We start from the raw sequence: 25,730 nt of genomic DNA on the forward strand, positions 1-25,730 counted from the left end.
TAACTCTTCTTTGCAACACATCACGATCATGCATCATGAGAAGACACCTTTAAGAAGAAGCAGGCGAGAAAAAGGCGTCCCATTATTAAATAAGTAGGTAAGTATAGAAGAGGATACTACTCTTTCCAATCACCTTCATTTTCAAAGATACGCTCTGAACGAATTTACTATAAACTCACTACACTATTTTCACATTCGTATTACACTACGCCATTCCTTATCACCAGCAAATAAACTTTGTAAGTTCATACTCAGGACATGGTATTACCGTTAACAAAGTATTATTATTATTATTATTATTATTATTATTATTATTAACTTACTTTGAAATAATACAACCAGGGAAATACCATCTCTCAGTTCTAAATATTGTAGGTTCAGAATTTAAAACTACCACAATTAATATATTAGAATACCCTTCCAGTTTTAAAATTAAGAATTATAAGGTTCTGATTACATTTCTCTAATGCAAATTCTTTACACTGAAGTGGCGTACAGTATGTGCGCGCATAATTTATGTATGAAAGTGAATAGAAAGTCTGGTTTGACAATAATTATTTATAAACATGAAACACGAAAAAGAAAATACAAAACTACAAGGTAGCGAATTAGTCGAGCAGTAAGTTAGACGAAGTGACTTGTGACCGAAGGCAATAAAGGAAAGTTCGATCAATTATATCACAATATGTGAGAGCATGTTTCGGTCTTGGTTAACGACCTCCCGATAGATATTTGAATAAAATACCAAAAACTGTGTGAGAACTACCATATATAACTCATAAAGCGGAGGCGATATTAAACCAGAAATTTTCACATAGATATCAATGGAACAGAGGGTGAGCTGATAAGCTTCGTTTTCCTTTCTTTAAATACCTATCACCACCAGGGTCAATAATAATAACAATATGATTTAACATCCCTTCAACAGCTACAGCTTCTAAAAGTCCACAGAGTGTCGGAATTTAGTTCTGCAGGAGTTCTTTAACATGACGTAAGCTACAGACATGAAAGTGTTATACATAAACACCTTTATATGCGACTGGCTTCAGTTAGCAACACTAAATCGGATAGTTTATGTCAGCGGTGGCCAAGACTTGTGGTCAGCGCTCCGGCTATCGCTTGAAGACTGTTTCCATTAGGCCAGTATTAAGGGTGGTCACTAGGTCTAGTATCTAGCCCGTTCACTATACTGACCCACAAAGAGGACAGCAGTTGCTTACACTCAAAAGGGCATACCATCAAGTGTAGCGGCTAGTTTAGCGATGAATATGAAGCCCTTTGTGTGTTGTGGTCGTGATCTCTCACGAAAGCAGCGTAAAAAAAAAAGGAAGTGCCTTTTGTGTGTGCAAAGCTTTATGGTCGAACTAAACTATATAATCGAGAACGAAATGTGCTTACCGACAAAGGATTGAATAAAAACCAGAACTGGAAGGAAAGGACAATGCCTTCCGCTGGCCTGTTGAAGGAATTGTAGTGGAAGATCCAAATAAATGCAAAATCTTTTTGAGACAGAACCTGAGAATTTTGAAAATGTGCTCCAGCTGGCTTCTCCTGTCACACAGCGTCAGTCAGGACACAGTCTACTAGTTCGTAATGTTTTAGACTGGGCTAGTACGGAAATATGGCGGTGGGGTAGCCCAATGGGATAGTAAAAAGCTCGCCTCCGAATCAATACCGGTATCCTGTCTCAAACACTATACCCATAATATTAAAAGAAGCGTTTTGACAGATAGGGCTGGAGGGAGAAGCATTGCACGGTGTTGACACATTCCTGAATTCCTTTCTTCTTCCCTTCACTTGTTCGTTCAGACCGCTATGTTCTGTTGTACGCAATTCAGAAGTGAGAGGTTTGGCAACTCCAAGCAACATGAAACGACCAGCAGGCTTATCTCCATGCCAACCGCAGTAGGTCCGCCCAGGTTTCCATGGCAGCCACACCCCCTACTCCCTTCTCCCCACCCAGGCAGGCAGTAAACGGACCTTCCTCTAAGAACTGTCAGAACGTATCTTTCAATAGTACGACTACAGGGCTAGTACTGTCACAGGTGTTGCATACGGATAGAAGCTAACATCATTAGTTTAAACACACCCACTATACCAGACAGTGGCTTAAAGTAAAGTATTTAGTAAGAGCATGAGAGAAACACAGATGTATGCAGACTGTCGCGACAGGTGGGATAAGCGTAACGCGTATTTGTGGTGAAATCGAAATGATAAAGCGAAATACGTGTTCAAAGTCATCGTAATATTATTTTATAATAAAAATAATTTTGCATACAGACACATGTATTCACTTTTTTTCAGCAAAACGAAAGTCCCAGCTTGCAGATCGCAAGTAAAAACCCGGCAGAGATAATCGGATTTATGAAGGGCGGATAAAAGTCAATTCGACAATCCATGTTCTACGATGTCGACAAGTAAAAGATCTCTGGTGACATATTTGGTGCTTAACCAACAAAATAAATTAAAACTCAGTCATAGACACTAAAAAGAGATCCGGTTTAACCCTGTCATCTAGAAGGCCTAAAGTAAAACGGAACGCCGAAGATGGCAACCAGATGGAATCAAGTTAAGCTTTCTGTACATAGTAGCCGAGATCATACGATTATTATTATTATTATTATTATTATTATTATTATTATTATTATTATTAACGAAACAAAGGAACACTGTGACCTAAGTTTGGACGTGTAATAGCTTATTTACGTTTGGACTGTATTAATGCATTTTCGCTTTGAACATGGGTTCGCGATACAATGAATCGTATAGAATTATGCAGATCGAAGTCCGTTAAATCTGCACATGATGCTGGAACTTTATTCATTTCATAACAGAAAAAAGCCCGTTCGTATACATAGGCAGAACCGAATAATGGAAGACATTTAGCATCTTGCAGGTGCAGTTAAGGGTATTTATTTTTTATTATTTTGCTTTACGTCGCACCGACACAGATAGGTCTTATGGCGACGATGGGACAGGAAAGGCCTAGGAGTGGGAAGGAAGCGGCCGTGGCCTTAATTAAAGAACAGCCCCAGCATTTGCCTGGTGTGGAAAAGTGAAACCACGGAAAACCATCTTCAGGTATTGATTGCTGATGAAGTACAGTATATTACATAAATCATGCACTCTTCGGAAATGGGGTTCTCGAGCCAGGTGTTGCACTGCAGATCTATCAGCAAAAGATGGAAGAAATAGGGAGCATTCTCAGCTAAAAGCGAGAAGTCTGAGTAATAAACTGAAGTCAGTCTTGAGCCCTTCAAAACTCTTCGAAAACACACCAGCTGACAGGCTGGCAAGGCGACTGTTCTACTGTCGCGCGGTGAGACTGGTGTTCTAGGCTGCACTCGGCGCGTAAAACGGGAGAGCAACCGGAGCGCTGGTTAATCAGGTTTGGTTCATGTGAATAAAACAGCTCCTTTTCTTTACAAGATATCTTACTGTAGTTACAGTAACTGACAGATAAGAAGAATAGAACAGCTGAGACATGTTTAAACATCCTGGATTTCCTTGCAACCGTAGCTACCTATAGTGCTATTAAAACAATGTGCGTGTTCTGACAGCTCTCAGCGTGGTAGTAGGAGGTGGCAGTTACCATGGCAACCGGTACACGCCTCCTGTTTCAGCCAATCCCAGCTCGGCATGCACTCTCCCTTTTCCTACCCCCGCTGTCTGAAAGCTTCGTGAGGCGGTCGGTCCGAGTTCCACGTTGCCAATATAGTATACCGTAACACATGTGGCTGGGCTAACAATGTCTACTTTGAGAGATATCATTGTCTGTATAGTGTGTTTTTTAAATCAACTAAATATTATAGTGCTATTGTGTTCATGTTAATAAGTGTATCGTTATCGAGGCTGGCATTCTAGTGTAGTGTAAATTATAGTATTGTGTAGTATAGTGTAATTTTAACACCGTCTCATTTACTGAATTCAAAATGTTGCAACCCGTTCAGAGCGCCGCTAAACACCGAGGGCGACCTAGAATTCATTCACCTAGAAAAAAGGCAAGCGTAATGGAGAGGCATGGCTTCACTATACGTGGTCAAGTTCGCGATATGGTATGTGCCTTACGGGAATATTTTGAGGCTGAAGGGAAAAATGGAGGCCCACTGATAGACGTTAACAAAGTTGTAGAAAGAACAGCAGCAGCTTTAAAATTTCTCAAGCTACAGTAATTAGAATAGGTAAAGAAAAAGAAAAGAAAGAAAAGGAGCCTTGGGAAGAAGGTGAAGGGGAAAGAGAGGGAGTGGATGTAATTGGACCATCACATGACAGGTTATCAACACCGGGCAAAACCCGACTCATTAAAGCCTATGAGGAAGGCGAATGAGGAGTTTGTCTTACGATATTTGAGCTGATAGAATTACTGCTGAGCCATCTTGGAATAATAGCAACGATATTTAACGTTTTTCTAACTCTTTCATGATCGCCGTTAATGGATATTATTTTCCGCAGAGCCTAGCGCAGAACGAGAGCTGTTGACTGTGATGTAGTAACTCATGCCGGATCATGTGGCAACACAGCGCTCCCACTCCTTTGTTCGGCGCCACGTGCTGCGAACTGTCAGAACACGCACATTGTTTTAATAGCACTATAGTAGAGTTCTGTACATAAACCTGCCGCCTCGTTCTTGATATCTAGGATCTAATGTTATGAAATACTTTTCTCGAACGTCGCCGTGTATCGTGATATAGGCTGGGGTTCATTCTGTGCGACTGCCTCAGTCTGTGAAGGTGTCACCAATATGTCATCATTTGCTAGTAAAAACATATGATGAACATGCTCCTTCGATTAGAATATTGGAGAGATGGTTTCGACAATTTAAACGTGGTGATTTCAATGTGAAAGGCAGTGCGCGCTCTGGTAGACCACAAAAGTGCGAAGACGAGTAATTGCAGGCCTTTCTGGATGATGACGCAACTCAAACTCAACGGCAATTTGCATAAGCATTAAATGTGTCACAAGAAACAATCAACAGACGTTTACGAGCAATGGGGAAGATCAGTAAACTCGGTAAATGGGTCTCATAGGATTTGAATGAACGGCAAATGGAAAATGGCAAATTCACTTGTGAAATGCTGCTTCAACGCCACGTAAGAAAATAATTTCTGCACCGAATTGTGACGGATGACGAAAAATGGATTTATTTTGAAAATCCGAAGCGGACAAAATTGTAGCTGTCACCTGATGAAGCCGGTCCTTCGACACCATGGTCAAATCGCTTCGGCACGAACACCATGTTGGAAACCCGGCGAAACCGTTAATGCACAACGCTATCACCAACAAATGATTAATTTAAATGTCCGACTCGTTGGCTGAATGGTCAGAGGGTCACGGGTTCGATTCCCGGCCGGGTCGGGGATTTTAACCTTCATTGGTTATTTCCAAAGGGTCGGGGCTGGGTGTTTGTGCTGTCCCCAACATCCCTGCAACTCACACACCACACATAACACTGTCCTCCACCACAATAACACGCAGTTTCCTACACATGCCAGATGCCGCCCAACCTCACAGGAGGGTCTGCCTTACAAAGGCTGCACTCGGCTAGAAATAGCCACACGAAATTATTATTCACAAAAGCTATTCTCTGCAGTCTTAGAAATGGCAATGTCCAAAATTCATTGGAAAGATCGAGACATCAAAATCAATGGGAGGAGGCTGAATCACTTGAGATTTGCGGACGATATAGTATAGTATAGTATAGTATAGTATAGTATAGTATAGTATAGTATGGGTATAGTATATAGACGATATAGTATTGTTGACTAACGATAAGAAAGAACTGCAATCACAAGTACGCGATCTTGTACTATTTTGTCAGCAAATAGGCCTCAAGATTAATGCATAACAAATGGACAAATTCAGAAAACGTAGTGACAGGGGTAATAACTATTGACAATACATCTACCTTGGCCAACAAATCGACATGAAAGGAGATATAAGTCAAGAAATCTTCCAAAGAATCAAATCAAGATGGCAGGCATTTGGACGATATTCAACCGTCTTCAAATTCAACATGTCAGTAAACCTAAAGACGCAATTTCATGACCAATGCATTCCCCCTGTCATGACCTGTGCCTGTGAGACCTGGACAATGAATTAGTTTACTAAACGGAAACTAAGAACTGCCCAGAGAGGAATGGAGAGGTCTATGCTTGGGTTTACCAGAAGAGATAGAAAGAGGGCCCATGACATAACAGCAGTCACAAATGTCGTTGACATCATAACGAGAATATCAACCTTGAAGTGGCAATGGGCAGGACATGTGGCCCGAAGAAGGGATGACAGATGGACCAAGGTTGTTCCCGAATGGAGCCCAGGAGATAAACTGAGACCGCAAGGAAGGCCACCGGCTCGCTGAAATCGCCGGAGTTAATTGGCAAACCATCGCTCAAGATCGCTGGAAGTGGAAACAACTCCTAAATACTTACCTAAGTTTCAGACTTGAAGAGGTCACATCAGTCATTGATAGAACTGACTGAATGTGATTGCGATTGTGGACGAAGCATTAACGCTTAGAACGAAAATCCCCCAATTATCTGTAGTGTAACTTTCTCAGGTATGACCCATACTAGACTACTGCAATGTGTAGGAAGTGTTTATTCATTATCTTTCTATATAAAAGGCAATGTCCTGACTGATTGTCCATCAACGCAAAGGCAAAACTACTAGACATAAACAAATGACATTTTCGGGATACATGTCTACTAAGGAAGGGTTTCAAACAATTCCACGTCTAAGGGGATAAAACACTGAAAGCCAAAATATTTATTACTCCGAAACCATTTACCGTATAAGGTTGAAATTTCACTCAGTGAATTCTCCTTTATGTACTAGACGTCAAATAAGTTCAGAAAAATCACCCCTTAAGGGTTAAACGGGGTTGATAATCGAAGATAAAAATATTAATTTATCTGAAAGCGCTTGACACACGAGATTGAAATTTCACATCATGGTTGCTCCTCAATGTGATCATAAAACAATATACCTTTAAGGGATTTTGACTGGGTGGGGGGGGGGGAGTCCTAACAAAATTATTAATTTCTCTGAAGCCATTTGATTACGAAGTAAACAATTTCAAATGATTTTTTTTTTTTTTTTTTGCTATTTGCTTTACGTCGCACCGACACAGATATGTCTTACGGCGACGATGGGATAGGAAAGGCCTAGGAATTGGAAGGAAGCGGCCGTGGCCTTGGGTAAGGTACAGCCCCGGCATTTGCCTGCTGTGAAAATGGGAAACCACGGAAAACCATCTTCAGGGCTGCCGACAGTGGGGCTCGAACCTACAATCTTCCGATTACTGGATTCTGGCCGCACTTAAGCGACTGCAGCTATCGAGCTCGGTAATTTCAAATGAAAACTTCTGTGTTAAATAAAAGAAGGTTTAAAAAATGACTTTCGGGGAGTTAAATGGGGATTATGATCTGAAAATAAAAAATATTCATCATCCCTCCAGAACCGTTTGGCTAACGAAGTTGTAATTCTACAACAAGGTTCTTCATCTGTGTGCTAGGTCTCAAATACTATGTACTACAAAATATTTCTCCTCTGAGGGGTTTGGATGGGGGTTGACTCAGAAAAATCACAATAATCATTCTTCCGAAACCGTTCCACGTAAAACTTAAAATTTTACATGAAGGTTCGTTGTTATGTCCCATATGTTAAACAAGAAATATTTTTTAAAACATTCTGCCCCTAAAAAAATCCTCCATTACTGTTCGACGAGGTCAAAATTTTACGAGTTGGTCGATTCAGCGTCCTAAGTGTTAAATAAGATAGGGTTTTAAAACATTCCAATTCTGTGGGGCTGAAATGATTGTTAGGTCCGAAAATAAACAATCATCCCTCCAAAACCATTTGACTTAAAAACTGAGGGTGAATTTTACAGGCTCAGCCAACATTGAACTCTCCAGAATTTAAAAGTTTGAAAGGTAACTTTCAGTTTAAAATCATAGCAAAGCACGGCTACCTTGCTAGTGAATAAAAAAATATTAAATATCTGAAAAGGTCGAAAACTCAAAAATTGACTGAATGTGTTTTGCTTATAAAACAAAACTGTTCATATCATTAGCCAATTCTGAAGGTGATCGGAATCAAATACCAAGAAAAGATGATTATCTACAATATGTATAAAAATCAGTCTACGGTGATCAGAATCAAGGAATATGAAAAAATCAGTAGCAATCCAGAAAAGAGTGAGGCAGGGTAGCAGTTTGTCTCCTCTCCTTTTCAATGTTCAACCCTAAAAACTAGGAAAACGAATCACAATCCAAAGAGAAGAAACAAAAAATTCACAGTTACTTTATCTGAGTTTACAAATATCTGGAGAAATTTTTGAATGGGACAGACACAGTCTTAGACAGGAGTACAAGATGAAAATAAATGAATCGAAAACAAAAGTAATGGAATGTTGTCGAACGAGGTCAGGTGATGTCACGTGCAGTGCATAAAATCATCAGATTGAAGTAACAAATAATACTAAATAATAATAAAACTAAATGATTCAAAATTACAATTTCTTTATTTTTTTATTTCTTTATTTCTTTACTAGTGGACCCGTGCGCTGCTTCATAGCATTCCTTATAAATAGGTCAGATGACTCATCTTGGTATGCCTATCGTAGTCATTGTTTTTCCTGCCCATTTCAATAATTTTATGAGCATTTAATACCGATAATATAGTTTATGGATTTTCCAAAAATAAAAAAAAATGTGTTTATTTTTAAAGAAGATTCCAAATACCAATTTTAACGTCTGTAACATCTTCAGTTGTACGATCCCGCCCGTATGTGTGTCTTACCCTACAGTTTTCTTTCCCAAACAGTAAGTCATAATATGTTTACTATACCGATTGGGAACGAACTTTGACTTAAACGGCATTCAGAGTGTCACAGTTCATCTCAGCTACCCCAAAGACTATGAATTCGGATTTTTAAGTTTCACCCCCTTCCTTTAGGGGTTTCTTGCCTCTACAGTAATTTTTCCAGATAAAAGCAGAAATAAGTTTTAAGGAACACATCATAATCTTCACATACTGTTGGGTAGGCAACCCGCTGATCGGTCTTGTCTTGCGGTTTGCTTATCTCCCCCTATTTTATTTTTCACCCCTTAGTGCCGAACTACCAATCAGATTTCGTTCAAACCCTCTCAGATGTAAAAAGAACAAACTGTGAAAATTTCAGCGAAATTGGTCCAGTAGTTTTTGAGTCTATTAGCTTCAAACATATCAACATCCAATTTTATATAAATAATAGATTTAACACACATCCCATGTGACAAATATCTTCTTTTTCATCCCAATAGCTAATTACGTTTTTAAATTATACAATTTCATGGACTATGAGCAAAATGAAATAAATTTGTAAATAGTTCTCAACGTAAAACTTTTCTTCTATTTTCCACACCGCCAGTTTATGAGAAGTAATATGACAATGATTTTCCTGATTTATCATCTTCATCTATATGTATATGAAATAAAGAGATGTGTTTGTACATTGCTCAAAATTTATAAAGAATGGTATTACTGTATCGGTCATGTTCACAGTAACAAGCAAATGCACTTTTTTTTTTTTTTTTTTTTTTTTTTTTTTTTTTTTTTTTTTCCCGCAATTTCTGTCTGTCTGTCTGTACACGCATCACGAGAAAACGATTGAAGAGAATTTAATGAAAATCGGTATGAAAAGTCGGGGAATGAGCCTCTACAATCTAGGCCATAAATCATTTTGTTCACGCTGAGTGAAATTGTAGTTTAGGGGAAGGCCTAAAATTTAATTCTCAAATATTTATGCTATTAGTGGTCCTAATAAATACTACGTAACTAAAGTCATATAGAATTCAATTTCCGATCATTTATGTCTAATACATTTTTACCGTTCCGGCTATAATAACAGAGATGTTCATAAATTTGGATTGTTGTTGATAAGTTCATATCAACGCCGAGCCACGAGAATATGGGCTAACAGAATTTAATGAAAATCGGTATATAGAGTCTGGAAATAAGAAACTTCAATCTAAGCTATACACAATTTTATTCATCCTGGATGAAATGGTAGTTTAGGGGAAGGCGCCTAAAATTTAATTTTTAAATTCCTATGTTACTGGTCCTGTCGAAAAGTACTACATAACAAAAGTTATAGAGAATACATTTTCCGATTATTTATGTTTTATTCAGTTTTACCATACCGACTAATATAGGAGTGGTATTTCAGAATCTGAATGCATGGTACCGGTAAGTTGTGTGCTTGAATTCTTGGAGATTACCATAAGACATGCATTTCAAAAGCTACTGGTCCCACTGTACTTCAGCATACCAATAGGCCTGTCTCACAGACCTCAGGGATGGAATGCAGCATAAGCTATTGTCAAGAACTGTACATTTACAATAACTGAAAGTATATTTAGCAAGAGAGAATACTTTTGGTGACCAATCCCAAAGGTTATCTTAGAGAACAAAATAATTGTCCTCTAACTGGAATGTTTTAAATGAAAGGAATTTGCTATGTTCTATGTTCTATGTTCTTCATGTAAAGATCACTACCACAAATATGACTCCAGGAAGCATCCAGTGAAAACAAATCTTCTAATAACTGGGAAGAGACTGTGCAAGCAGTTCCTAACTGAAATCTTTGTTACATCCACTCAGGGTAAAAATTTAACCTAATAGTAATCTATACCACTTGCATAGAATAAGTGTCATTAGTTTATTCAAACATTTAGGATAAAACCTAGTAATCTTGAAAAGAAAAATGTGAAAACTGAGGAGGGTTGTATTATCATTGACCACAAGACGATCGAGTCCTTCAGTATCTTTTAGCACTCAAAGTTCAACATCACTACATATACAAATTTTATCAATATTCAGTATAAACAAATGTGAAAGAGACATGCAAGTAATATGATTGTACTTACCATAGTATTTAGCTCAAATGTACTAAATAATGAGAACAACCCACTGCAATGCAGAAGTCAGGCAAGCTATTTCCTCTTCATATGTGACTAAATTACCATGCACATAACATACTTTTCTGAATTTATAATAAATAATGTGAACAAATTAATTTTAAAAATTACTAATGAATTGTTAGAAATAAAATGTAAGAGCATAACAATGTAGAACACTTACTGTCAAAATTCTGCAATAATGAAGAGTGCAATAGCAAATCTATCAAATACTTCATATTTTTTGAAAAGATTAGTACTTAAAATTATTCTCAGATTTGTAATTATAGAGAGTTAGTCTTACTGTCCGAATTTGAAATACATATTACACTCATTTAATTAAATTTCAATGCACAAAATTGGCTTAATGGAAGAGAAACTGTGAACATTTATGTTGGTATGTTCTTCACTGCCACACTGTAACACTGCTGACAGCGAAAAGCAATATGAGAGAAAAATGACCCATGGAGAGCATTTCAAAAATATTTTCACATTCACAGATCTCTTAATAAAGTGCATAAGCATTCTGAATGAAGTAGGATCCCCAGTTTGCAAAGCATGGGTAAGCTAATTTCAGCTGAAGCGAGGAGAACATCTTTCTTATGTGAAGAGGATGAAGAAAAGGAACTGTTCATCCTATTATTTAGAGTGATGCTTTAACGGCTCATAATTATAGACATAATAACTTTTGTTGTGTCAAGAAAACAAGGTGAAATTCTTTATGTTTCGCAGAGAACTTCGCTTTGTGCCTTCAGAAGAAAATCTTGTCTGTTCAGGAGAAAAACTTTTCTAAGAATTACTTCCACTGAGTCAGCCATCCACAAACTACCTACAAATGAGGCTGAGGAGGTACAACAGGAATGTGCGAGACTGAAAAGGTCTGTTGTGGTACCCATGCCCAATTTAACAAGAGGCGAGCTCTGAATGAAATAAAAGATGATTCTGAAATGACCATTCTCTCAGTTGATAAAGGTAATGCGACAGTGGTAATGGACACTGACGAGTATAAGAACAAGACCTTTGCTATGATATCAGAGTATGTCTATAGACTGAGCTCACGTGACCATACCACTCATGTGTCCAATGCTAACTGCGAAGCTCTGAAGGCAGTCTTCAATTCCAAAAGAGGATGTTAAACATCAGACTCCAGGCAATGCAGTGCCACCGAGATTATATGGACTACCAAAAATCCATAATGAGGACGTTCCCCTCAGACCAATAGTTCTTTTTTCAAAAATGCTATTTGTTCGGGGCCAGGGATAATAATCATTTACAATTAAAAAACCCTGTCCCGGCCGGGAATCGAACCCGGGACCGCCGGACGTGTTGCCCTCTACATCGCGGGGCCAGACAGACCAATAATTAGTGCAATAAGTTATCCTACAAATGCTCTGGCAAATTATCTAAGCAAACTGCTTCAAGTCCCATACAGGACGTACTGAATCATACGCTGTGGACTCTATATTTCATTAATAAGTCGTCAACCATAACCTTTCAGCTCAATGCACTTCTGGTGAATTTTGATGTGAAGTCCTTGTTCACTAAAGTGCCAACTGACTTGGTTGTGTCTCCCACTGAGCGTCCATTCCCTGAGGATATTACTAAGCTATTTTACCACTGAATGACTTCCAGTTATTTCTTGTGGAATGTGCAATTTTATGAAGAGACCGATAATGTGGCTATGGGAAATCCACTTTTGCTAGTACTGGCTAATTTCTTCATAGAGCATTTTGGCTAGGAGGCAATTTTTTCAGTGTCCATCAAACTGACGATTTGGTGGAGATACACTGATGATACATTTGTGATCTGGACAGAAGGTCCTGAGAAAATTCACCAATTTCTAAACCACCTACATTGGCTGCATCTTTCAATAAAATTCTCTATGTAGATAGAGCCATATGGATGCCTTCCTTTCTTGGATGTTCTAGTAAGAAAACCTGATGGCTCCTTAGGCCATAGTATCTATTGTAAGCCTACCCACACAAATCACTATCTCCATGCAGATTCTCACCACCATCCAGCACATAAACAGGGCATTCTCAAGACACTGACCATGAGGGCAAAAAAAAAAATTGTGAGTCATCAACTATCCAGGAGGAGATGGGCACACTCAAAGTCACGTTCAAGGGTAATGGTTACAGCAATGTACAGATTTATAGAGCCCTGCATCCCAGAGGGACAACTAAGCAAAGCTCACAAAATGAAGTAGTAAAAGGAACTGCCTACCTTCCTTTTATCCACAATACCACAGACCAAATTGCAAGCACAATATGAAAACCATGTTTGGCACAGTCAGAAAAGTTCCTCACAGTTTAGGAAAAGCAAGGAAAAACTGTCCTCACTATTACACCCTGGAGTGTACAAAATCACCTGTACTTGCAACATAGTATAGATTATGATGTAGATGTTCCCATAGGGAACCAGGAATGAGATAACGGACCATTTATATTGGTATTATAAATTTACTCATTCGGAACAATTATTTCCCTATGGGAATCAACATCTACATCATCAATTTTTGATAATGAGACAATGACTCTCATAGTGCATTGGCACTGCCGGTGGCTACAATTTGCCTACGCAGTGGCCTCCACGGTATGCACTATCCAGCGTCTTGGTAGGTGTGCTAGGTACCAACTGATGAGCCCAGCCTAGCACATGGGGGCGAAACGCTGGCAACCAGGAATGAGATAGCTGGAAAATTTATAATGTCCAATAACGGACTATTTATATTGGTAGTATAGATTAGCCAAACATGCCAGTTATTTAGTACTCATATTAAGGAACACCAACGAAATATCAGTCTCAACCAGCCAGACAGGTCAGCAACAGCTGAGCATGTCCTATCATCGGGTCATGATATCGTGTTCGAAGGTGTTTGAGCTACAGGTCTAAGATTATATAGGAATGTAGAAATATATACAAACCCAAACAATTTCAACAGTGACACTGACTATAAATTAAGTAATTCCCTGTCCTTCACTATTATTATTTAGTTTCGGTGTTTTCCAAATTCGTACTCTGCTCATTACTAGATGGTTCACTCTAGGCTGTGTGTCATACTTTCATAACCCATATACACCTGTTACTGTATTATTCTTACTTCTTTTCACTCTCGCGTCTTCAACCTCATTGTGGTACGTCGTCCTTCCCCACCCCCTCGACCCACACACTCATTTATTTATTTTATTTCTACTACACACTCCTTGTCAGTCTTTCGTTGCACTTTATTTTATTTTATTTATTTCTTCTACCACATTCACCTTTGTTTCATCTGATGACCTTGCTGTTTATTTTGCAACACATATATGTGAAAGAATAGGTAGGCCTATGAGGTTATCCACATTTCAATACACTACATGTAAAATGACAAAGAGATTTTTAGACTATTTTACAATTTAACGGATCGGTTTCAACCCAACCAGGTCATTCTCAGCCTTATAATTATAAACATTGGCAAGTTATACAATGTTTGTACAATCATTAAAATCCCTTTCACTATAGATTATCACAAGACATAAAATGCACATTAAACTATATAACAATAATACGTAAGACACTTCAAATACCAGATGAGAAATTCAAATAAAAGTTTTGGTAAATTTACCGCTTGTAAACGAGTTCTGTTAGATTGGAAGTCTGAAGTGTGTCACTCAGTTCACATTTATGAAAATCAATCAATCATTAATGATCTGCATTTAGGATTTCTTTTTCAATATCAGATAGTTTGTAATACTCACACCACGTAACATTAGCGTTTTCATTCTTCACTGTGCACTTACATCCTTCACCCATTCTACTAGCTGGCGCAAGTTTCTTAGTTTTATCACTTACATAAACTTCACCACTATTTCTCAATCTCTTAGCTACGGACCTCTTCCAGTTGTTTTGTTTACATTTTGTACATTTACATTTTATTCACACTAACACTTCTATTTGTACCATCACAAGATATTTTCTGGTTAGAAAAGTAACTATATGTCATTCTTTCCCCTCCGCTCCAGTTGACCGAAGCATGTGGATTAGCTCCTTCTATTGCTAACTGTACAGCTGATTCCCAGATTCCCAAAATCCTCAGATTTCTGTGTGTATTTGGACAGACACGGAACTATCCCACAACCGCAAAAATTGCACAGGGTTGCTAAGAGATACCAGCACTACACAAAAGCACGGTAAAACGAATTTCTCAATTTTTGTGGGTTAACCCCCTCTCACACTCAGGCACTCAGTTGTCTTCGAATAGCACTAAGGGTGGATGTTAATATTTTAAGAGTACCGCAGTACATTATTTCACAACGTAAGGCATTTCCTGGCATATGCTATAATTGTTACTGTATTTCTCTTCTATTTCTGTTTTCTGCCTTGCCTCTTTAGGCTTAAGTAAGAACACCATAAGTCATCTTCTTATCTGTTTAAGAATCCCTGCACATAGATTTCTCCTCTGTTACTGCTTTCTTAAATCTGTAACTCATATCATCACAATTTAGTAAGGGACATTTCATTCTTCCAATACATCCACTTGGTATTTATATATTTGTCCTGTCCTTAGTCATTTTCCTATTTTCAATTAATGTTGACTTTCTTAACTGTATTATTTTCTTCCTTAATTTATCCATATGTAAGCGAGTGCTAATCCCAAAACCTGGACTCTCTTTCCTTTGAGGAAAAATTCTAAGCGGTATAAATATGTAACTTTATGGCCCCAAAAAATATCAAAATTAGAAGGCAACTTCAATCACAGTGCAGAGCTTCGTTTCGGGGTAAATGGTGGCTGAATGGTAAGTCGTATCACAAAACAATAGCACTATCGTCGCTCAGTTTGGAGAGATCTACTACTTTGGTCCTATGAATTTTTGTTGTATCTCGATCTCTTATACGTTTAACAGAGCTGCACTTCTCAATTGTAATCGAATCTCTCCAACTCGATTATGCAAGGCATTAGGAAAAGAAAATTCCCTATTCCTTGTGTGTGTGTTACATTTGTTGTCAGTACCAGTTTACACAAAGTGAACACTTTATCTTCTTAAATAATGTCTAAAAATGTTGGCCAAAGGGATTTTAATGATTGTACATACATTGTATATCTTGCCGATTTTAGAATTATAGGGCTGAGGATGACCCCTGGTTGGGTTGAAACCGGTCCCTTGAATAGTGAAATGGTCTAAGAATCTCTTTGTCATTTTACTTGTAGTGTACTGAAAAGTGGATAACCTCATATCAATTCTCCTGATTACATGTCAATACGGATAATACTTGAAGTTTTTAACTTATGACACATGTGCATATTGAACAAGAAACTTAATTGATACTAAGATGGTGTTATCACTTCAACCTCGGAAGTCTAGTGCACAATGAGCCATCTGCTGACGAACAAGAGTACCATTTACAAGAGACCAATGGTAAAGTATTTTTAAATTCAAACTGTCTTTATTAGAGAAGTGTTCTTCATGAACAGACAAAATTTTCTTCTGAAGACACGGAGCAAAGTTCCCAGTTCACCTTGTTTCCTTGACATGATAAAAGCCCAAAAACTATATTATCATGTTAATCCTATTGTTTTTTATCTTTAATACCATCACTACTTAAGTAGCATTACTGGCATTAAGTGCTTACAAAGACAACAGATTAATACTTTCTACCTGGGACTAAGCTAGTTTGGATTAGCAATTTTTCAGATTATCCTAAATTACTCCTAAAATGCACCTATACATCACACATCAACAGCGTTGACGAAGCAAGTTTTGTGTGGTATTCACAGGATAGGAAAGGCTTTTCTTGGCATTACTCCAGAAAAGGAACTTCACTTAAATAAATTAATAAAAAGAGATGTAAAACCAGATCATGGGCACTGGCAGAATATCGCAGGAAAGTGCAGTTCTGGGTGATCTGGGGGCAGGAGAATTTTTTAACAGGCAAAATGTCTTTTTTACTTCAATTAATTGCTAGTAATTTCTACAATTTTTTTTTTTTTTTTTTTTGATCTCAAGTATAAAAGGGCTACTTAGATTATGGATAAAGACTGTTTTGATGTTAAAAACAGATATTAAGGATGAATTTAAATAAATGTATTGTTGGGTTTAAGGGTTCATATTTTCTTTCTTTCTAAATTGACCTGATTTTCCAAAAGTTTAATTGTATGTTAATTAACTTTCATACAATGAACGTATATTCTAGTGAATAAGATGGCCATAAAATTCAACTGTATAGCTTACAGTAAATTCATTACCATTAAATTTATGCAGAGAATTTCTGTTCTGTTTCATTAAATTACATTCTGTATTACACAACCTATTTTCTTTGTGGATTTTCTTGTTGATGGTAACAGGGAGAACAGTTGTCACTAATCATGCCATAACTGATTGATGTACTACTATGTAGTTCATTGCATTTTATTAATTTATGTGTAATCATACTCTATAAATCTCAATAAACATTGTGTGGCATTATTTTCCCTTGGATCTCAAAATAGCATCACAATACTCAATGTATGTACTAACAACATTCAGCATAATGCACTTTCTGTTGCCACTCTTGCCATTCCCTTTAGCAGGTCAGCTAACTATAATTGCTCATTTACTGGGACAGGAACTACAGTACATTATGGAACTCAATTCTAAAAAACATCTGCAACGTGAATTCATTAGAGTCATTCAAGTCTTCAAACAGAGAGTACCTCTTACATGGATAAACCAATGGTATGATTCATGATGAGTGAATGACAGTAGATAATTAATTCTCATTAAACTCACTAGACTCTGAACAACCAGATGAAGTAGACAGAGAAAAGAAGTTTGTATTATAAGAACAAATATGAGCTAGACGATGTAGAAGTGAGGGGGTCTCATGATCAGTGCGAGGGACTGATATGATAGAGCTGATGAAGACCTTCAACATCAGTACCAAGGAGTTCATCGACTGCAGAATGAAGGCACATCTCATCCTCAGACATGATTTGTATTTGCCAGACTGAAATCATGGACTTTTAACTTACTCTTTTTAATTTATTTTTTTTAACAAATTGTTTTACTTTATTCTTCGTCTCAGGGAGCCTTCAAGTGGAGGAAGATTCAGAAATTAAAAAATTGTTTTATATATATTTGTATATATTTTTTAGTATTATTTAAATGAAATTTTAAAAATCATTTTGATTGGACAATAATGTGTTTAAGTGTAAGAGATGACCATGAATCTCTGCTTTGCCATTGTTAAAGTAAGTAAAAAATAATTTTAGTTCAGATTAATCAAATTTTCCACTTAACCAGCGTTCAGAATAGCAGAACTATATTGGATAAACAGGTGCACAGCTGTTATAGTAAATATACCATTAGTAGGCATATAATTTGTTAACAGCATTCTTACTTTAAGGATTTAAGGGCTGCACCCTTTAGAAGTCACCAGACCGCTTGTCAATGAGGAAAGGTAAAGAGAATTAAGCCCAATGAATTTTCATGTAAAATTCCATCATCAGAGGCAGGACTGAGCTTGAAATGCCAAAGAACACTGTTAGGAAGAATCTATGCAACCAGCTGTGATGTTATTATTTTTGGTTTCAATTGCAGCAGACCTCAAAAGAAGTTGAGAAAAAGCACCAAGTATTTTTACTGTGTGAGTTTACATACTCTAATGGAAACTTTTTTTAATTATAATTTTTAAAAAATTATTATTATTAAGTTTCAGAGGTCAGTGTTGAAGGCACCTAACACCTATCACATACAGTTAACAAACTTAACAGCAGAACCTGGGGTGGAAACCTACAAGCCTACGTTGACTTCCACAGTAATTGTGATCTGTACTACAACACACCAGGTGTATAGCGCCTACTTTTACAGAGAGAAAATGATCATGGGAATTTTGTACCTTGATAAGCTACAGAGCTACAGCATTTGGGCAGCATCTTCCACAGTTGGAAGAGTAAATTTCTAGTTTCATCTTCCAACACGATGATGCACTCCCAGTGTTTCATTATGATGTCCGAAGCAAGCTCAAAGACTGGCAGCCAAACAGATGAAATCGACATACAAGTTTTGATGATGAACTTCTGGGTTAACCTCCATGGTTTTCAGACCCATAGAGTTGCGATTCTTTTTCTTTTAGTGTTTATCAAAGACAGACTTCGTGCCCATGCTTACTACTGACTTTATTTTATCTGTAATAGAGTAGCCACTGCATCAGTCAATCGTGATGTGCTACAACCTACCTGGCAGGAATTCAAATAAAAGATGGATAGGTGCCAAAACAAAACACTGCATGTTTCTATTTCTATCTGAGTCAATTTCCTGCGTATGAATTTTAGTAAAAGACAGTAATATGCATTTCAAATTGGAAACATCCATTAGCCTAATTCAAATTATATATATACCTGCAGTTATATCAAGATAAACCACAGTGTTTCCACTACAAATCCCGTCTGCTAATTAAATTACAAGTGTCCAACAGAAGTAATTGATCAGGTAGAATACAATACGAATATAATCACTAACAGCTAATTATATTCTTTTACACAGATTAAAATAACTCCACTAAATGGAAATAAAATAAAGAAAAAAGAATATATTTTCAACTAAAACATGACATGAAAGAAATATTTAGGAGTGAACAGACATCCATTCTCCAAGGCTATGAGCTTCTGAATGATAACATTTGTCTTAAACAAGTAGTAGAGGTATTTGAGTGAAATACTTTTAAACTTGAAAATTTGATTGTAATTCTGGATATTTATTAACAATAATATCCAACAAATGCAGTCAGATTTAAAGACACAAAACATATTCCTTTTACAGAAAAAAATTTAAATTTAAAAAAAAAAATTCAAAAAAGCAGGATTTGTGAATTCGAAAAAGTAAAGAATAGCAAGCAAGAATTAGACATGCTAAATTTGTTTGCATACAGAGCACATGCTATGATGTATGGAAAAATGAGCAACTTGTTACTATATAATTACAGTATGGAATATAAATCTTCTCAAAGCATCACAATATTTGCATAATCTAGCAAATAACACAACTATATAAAAGAAAAAGTACCTAAAACTTTCTGAAGGAGAAACATGTCCCATTAAAAATGCATACCTGCTAAATGAATTTAAACTAAAACTCTAACAGCAGCATCATGCTGCCAAACTCATTTATACAAATAGCTACCTTAATTTATGCAACAAGCTTTGAACAGTTAAATTACAAAATATTGAAGTAGCTACAGATAGGTGTAAAAAATAATAAATAGTTATAAGTCATAAGCGGAATAAATATGGACTTTGTGATGAAGTAACAGCCCTATACAAAAACAACATTATTTATGAAACAGAAATATGCAAACAATGAGATAATACATGAACAGAATTTAACACTAATATCTCACATTATTTGCATAAAATAAAGCCCATTTTGTATAACATTTTTGTTCAACAATAGAGCACAGAGCTACTTAGCAAAAGATAGCTAGATATGAAGAGAAGTGCTTCTTAAGTGCAAATAAATGATCATATGATGAGGATTATCACCCACCATGTACAATATCAGACCTGCAAAATTTAATGGACGTAGCATGCAGCACATTGGCTTTATCAACATACATCTTTCATTAAAACATTTTATATTCCTTCTAGCATGGATAACTATCAACGAATGAAGTTTATGAATGAAAATCAATCTAATAATTTTTAGAATGTAAAGTATTCTTTAATGTAAATTAAATTTGAATAGAGTCATTAACCACAAAAAAATATTTTTTTAAAAGTTATATAATTTTGAAGCCAAATCGTTTCATGTTTCCTAGTTGTTCTTTTGAATCAAGGAAGCAAACTACATGGAATTTGTATTTCTTCAGGTTACCTGATATAATTGAAATAAAAATGAGTGCATGTAAAAAAACTACAAGCAATAGAAAACACAAAGAAAAGAAATTAATTGTTAGTGCAAAAGCAAACATAAGAAAGGTAGAGTAGACAAAGTTAAAGAAAGTTCAGCATTCTAAGAAGCTTCATGCTGATACGAGGATTGCCAACCACATTCTACATAGAGAACATACTTAAGAGATACCGGTTACATTTCGACTGCTCATATGAAATTGTCTTTTTTTATCAATAAAGTGAAAACTATATTCATAATTTATATTACTGAAATAAATTTGCAAAATCATAGTTTTCTGGTTTGAAAAGAAGATTACTGATTAAAAGAGATGTATTAACATGAAACTATTATCTGAATATCTGCATGGTTTTTATTACCCAAGTCAGAGATTAATAATCCCTAGGCAAGATGTATTTAGCATGAAACTATTATCTGAATATCTGCATGGTTTTTATTACCCAAGTCAGAGATTAATAATCCCTAGGCAAAACAAAATTAAACATGTCCAAAATCACAGGATTGCCGATGTTGAATGTTAAAAATAAGAAACACTGAATGATCATGAAATTAGGAATAGATATTATTTTACAAAAAATTTCTATTTTTATTTAATGGTTGTTCACAATGGATCATTATATAGATATTAATTTATTGTATCAATTTGAACCATAGAGCCTACACTCATCAATGAAGAGAAAAATATTACTAAAGAGTTACATAATTTTTTAAAATTTTAAACCATTTAAAACTTTAAATTTAAAGATGACGAATACTCCTATGCTGTACTGTATGTTATATAAATTATAGAAAGGTTGGCAACCCTAGTATAGAAATGAAATAAGCAGCAAGAAGAAAAGAAAAACTTTTCATCACAGAAATGTTGTCCAAAATTATAAACTGTGCACAGTACCCTCAATGGGGTTTTTGAATTTTGAAAACGGAATTGCCAATCAAACCGACAACAAGAAATGTCTCTTAAATTTCTATCAAAAGCTCATTACCATTGTAAATGGATAAAACTTAATGTATATGGATTATTTTAAAGCATATAAGGGTTTATGTATACTGGAATTATTGTTGTGGAGATATTTTTATCAAGTATTGGGTTTCAACTGGAGGGGTATTATTTGAAAAAATGCCAAACTATTGTGATGGAAAATTTTATTTAGTCTCAAATAAAATTTTACAAAGTATACGTACAACAAGGAAATTACTTTAAATAATCTGTTTTCTTAATCTTTATAACACAACGATCACATCCCAGAGATAAAAGCCAAGGAAAGTCGGATATTTAAACATGAAATAGCGACACTTCCATAAGCACAACTATATTTGTGTTGGCTTCAAATCAATCTCCAGTTAATTGACGACAAGAGTGGAACATTTTCTTTCTGTGATTGAAGTAAGAGCATTAAAAAATCACTACAAAGTCAACAAAGGACTACAAATAATACAACAATATTAGTATTAAAATTGCAGGAGTGAGCAATGCAAGCTTAAATCAGGTAAAGCCTACATGAAATGTCTACAGCTGCATGCTTCCTTGAATGCCACCTGAAGAAATGTGTAAGAGTAAACCCATCAAAAAATAAAATGTATGGAAGATGTTGACTAGGGATGCCATTACAACATGAGAGAGAAAAATTACAGAAAAGACAGTCTGGGTTAGATCTCTTTCTCATCTACCTCTAACAATTAAAACAGTTATCAACAGAAAATTCTGCTAAGACTCTTAATTTTGTCAGTATCTGCACCAACTATGCGTTTTAAATCACATACTGGATTCTAAGAGTATATATTTCTTAGGAATTACATTTTTAACTAAGCATCCTCCAAAGTGCTGAATTTTGATGTTTTTATATGTGCCTAAGTCTGAAGAGCAACATATTAAAAAGTAATAAAGCTTGTAATCACCTGGAAATCTATCACAGCATTCCATGAACTTCATTTACATGTTTTTCAGATTGAGCATTAGTTTTTCTTTTCTTAATTCTTGTTTTTCTTTACTCTAGAATTAAAAAAATATATCACCTGGCATCCCTAATCTTAACAGTTAGTAACAAAGATTAGAGCAGCTCCCCTACACCAACAACGTATACCAATTTGCAAAGGTGGTGTGAGGGCAGGTTTTGGATTTACACGTATTACTCCTTATTTAAAATTGGTCCATCCTTTACGAATACTGGCAGAAATGTAACATAACAGTGATAGTAACTTGCACTTAATTTAAATAATACAAATCTTGAATAACAGTTACAACGGTGTTCCCAACAAATTAACGGGATGGAACTAAAAGTGAGATTTAAAACACCTTATTATAACACTTCACTTAAGTACGCTGAAACATTATCACCATTACCAACATTATCATCAAACGGGATAAAGATAGGAACAAATCCGCAAATAAAGACGTCAAAAGGTCTCCAAATGACCCTGAGCAAATATGCCCATAAAGAACGACACACCGAAAGACAACATGGAATATTAATGGGCTAAAATGATTTAGAATTAGCTCGTAAGATTCACGAAAAGATGTATCCCATGGTTTTGACTTGTGACCAGACACCAAAGCCGTATCAGCAATGTGCTACAATGCTGGATAACAAAAATTAGCTCCACATCATACACTCCAAGGCCAAGGGTTCCAGTACCATAACTAGGACCAGTAATGTGCATGGCAAAAAATATTTTCAATCATATGATTAAAAAAGACAAAACTAAATACTCACTCCTGCTGGAAATGAGTTCACATTTGATTAGATACTATCACCTTTCATATAATTTCCTTGTGTATATAATACTACTATAAGTATTAATACTACGAAAAATTTGAGAAGAATGTATAAAGAATGCCTCATATATCAAAATATTTTAAAAGAGGATCTCTTTCTATATCAATAAATATTGTATAAATCAATGGAGAAGTAGTATGAAAGGGCAACAGAACATATCAAAAAGAAAGATAAATGAAACATTGAAGAATAAAAGGGACTAAATGTAAGTATGTAAAAATAGTCTAAGATTTTCAATAAGTACATAAGAGTATATTGAATCTGTAACTTACCACAACAACAATTCAATAAGATAAGGCAGAGAGTTGTAAACATTAATAGTACTTTCTTCAATGTCCTCTTGCCCATTCACAATAAAAGCTAATTAAAAATCATAGGCTATAATCCTACAAAGATAAATGTAGTTCCTGGATATTTATTTTCATCACAGTTTCTTTACTGCACTGTTTTAGTGACACATTCATGACAAAGCATAGCCAGAAAGAAAACAAGTTGTAGGGTTAGGAACTTGAAACTTTAAAGAAAAGTTATGTCAAAAAATGAAAAATAGTACATTGCACAAAAACACACAAAATAATTCAAAGCAACTAAAGAAATATATTTCATGCAAAGAATGTTTGAAGTAAAGTTTCCATTATTACTTCATGATGAATGCATTCCATTCATTATTTCTTCACTAATAGTTGCACTTTCTTAAAAACTGTAATAGCCTTGAAATTGTATTCTGTCATAAGAACAATGTACGTTACTATCAATGCTCCATGTGATTTATAAAGAACCTATACAGGCTGCTGATTTAAAAACTATTCAATTCAAAAGAAAATCACAGACGAATGGAGGTTTATACCTTAAATTCAAAAATAAGAGGATTTATTTATGTTGTACATTAAGGAAGTATATTCCTGAAGGAAACAACAAGCTTTACTATTAATATTGTCTTCTTCTTGTAGAGTCATCAACTCAACAATTGGTCTGAGCCTCTGAGAGGGTTTTTCAAAGCCAATATTAACACATTGTTATGTAAGCCAGGATAGTAAAGCCACTGACTTCTACAGAGATGGGAAACAACACTGTTAAGGTGGATCCCAAATACCCTACATCTAATTAAAACTACTCTAATGTGAAAGCATTCAAAAAATAATGTTAAGAGTCTAATCTTCCAAGACATTTTAAACCAGAGTTTCCATCCCTAGGACACTGTAATTTCACAAGTATGGAGTTTAACTCAAAGAGAACCACTCTGCAGCGATTTACAATCAAAAAACATCACTGGATACTCGACTCCCTGTTTCAATTTCACAAATTTAGTACTTGTTTACTGACATCATCATCATTATATAAAGGAAAACATACTAGATTTTACACCAACAGAGTCCACTGAATGCTAAATGGCTTGCAAAGAAAACATAAATTCTTTATAACTATGCATTACAACATGAAGAACCATGGAATTCTAAAGGAGAATTATTGATAAAACTAATTGTACGAACACCAACGTTAAATTAACAAAGTCCCTTCACCAGACAAATTATGAGTTTATGAAATACAATACAAGAGAAGCAGGAACTGCAAGTCATAACAAAAACTTTTAAAATGTCACCTCTCATATTTAAGGGAATATAAATATTCTTTTAATTTACTGGCCCTAGTTATAATATCAACATAAGTTACTCCTCTGCAATAACCTGTTTGTGCAATTATATTAAAAATTTGTTGAAGCCAATAAAATTGATGGACTTCATAAGGTAAAATTCTAGTAAAAATGTATTCAATGATTAAAAATCTAAGATGCATGATATACATCAATATAAGCACCATATAACAGCATGATAAGTCTCAGAGAAATCTCACTTTCAAAAAGAAAGATTTCCCCAAATATAAATCACATTTTAACATTCAAAACATTGCACAAACAGATTATCATATTGAAACCATCACTTTACCATGTACTGGTAGCAAAAAAAACCCAACACACAACCCGCAGCAATGAAGTGTATGTTTGACTACACAAAATAACAATAAAATGCATGATATCTTTTTTTAAAAACTCTCTGACTTGACTAGCCCCCCTTGAGTTGGAGAGCCACCATCCCCTACGCCCTCCCCTGGTGCATGTTTCTCTCGCTGATGCACATCAGAATAATATTCCACAT

At 35.7% G+C, this 25,730-nt stretch overlaps 1 protein-coding gene across 3 annotated transcripts in view; it reads right to left on the minus strand.

Moving 5' to 3' along the window:
• Positions 1 to 25,730, minus strand: part of LOC136873924 (multiple PDZ domain protein) — a 2,156,217-nt gene that overhangs the window by 2,021,741 nt on the left and 108,746 nt on the right. The gene's annotated exons all lie outside the window — the stretch shown is intronic.

Source organism: Anabrus simplex, chromosome 5 (genome assembly GCF_040414725.1).
Source record: "Anabrus simplex isolate iqAnaSimp1 chromosome 5, ASM4041472v1, whole genome shotgun sequence".
Classification (NCBI taxonomy): domain Eukaryota; kingdom Metazoa; phylum Arthropoda; class Insecta; order Orthoptera; family Tettigoniidae; genus Anabrus; species Anabrus simplex.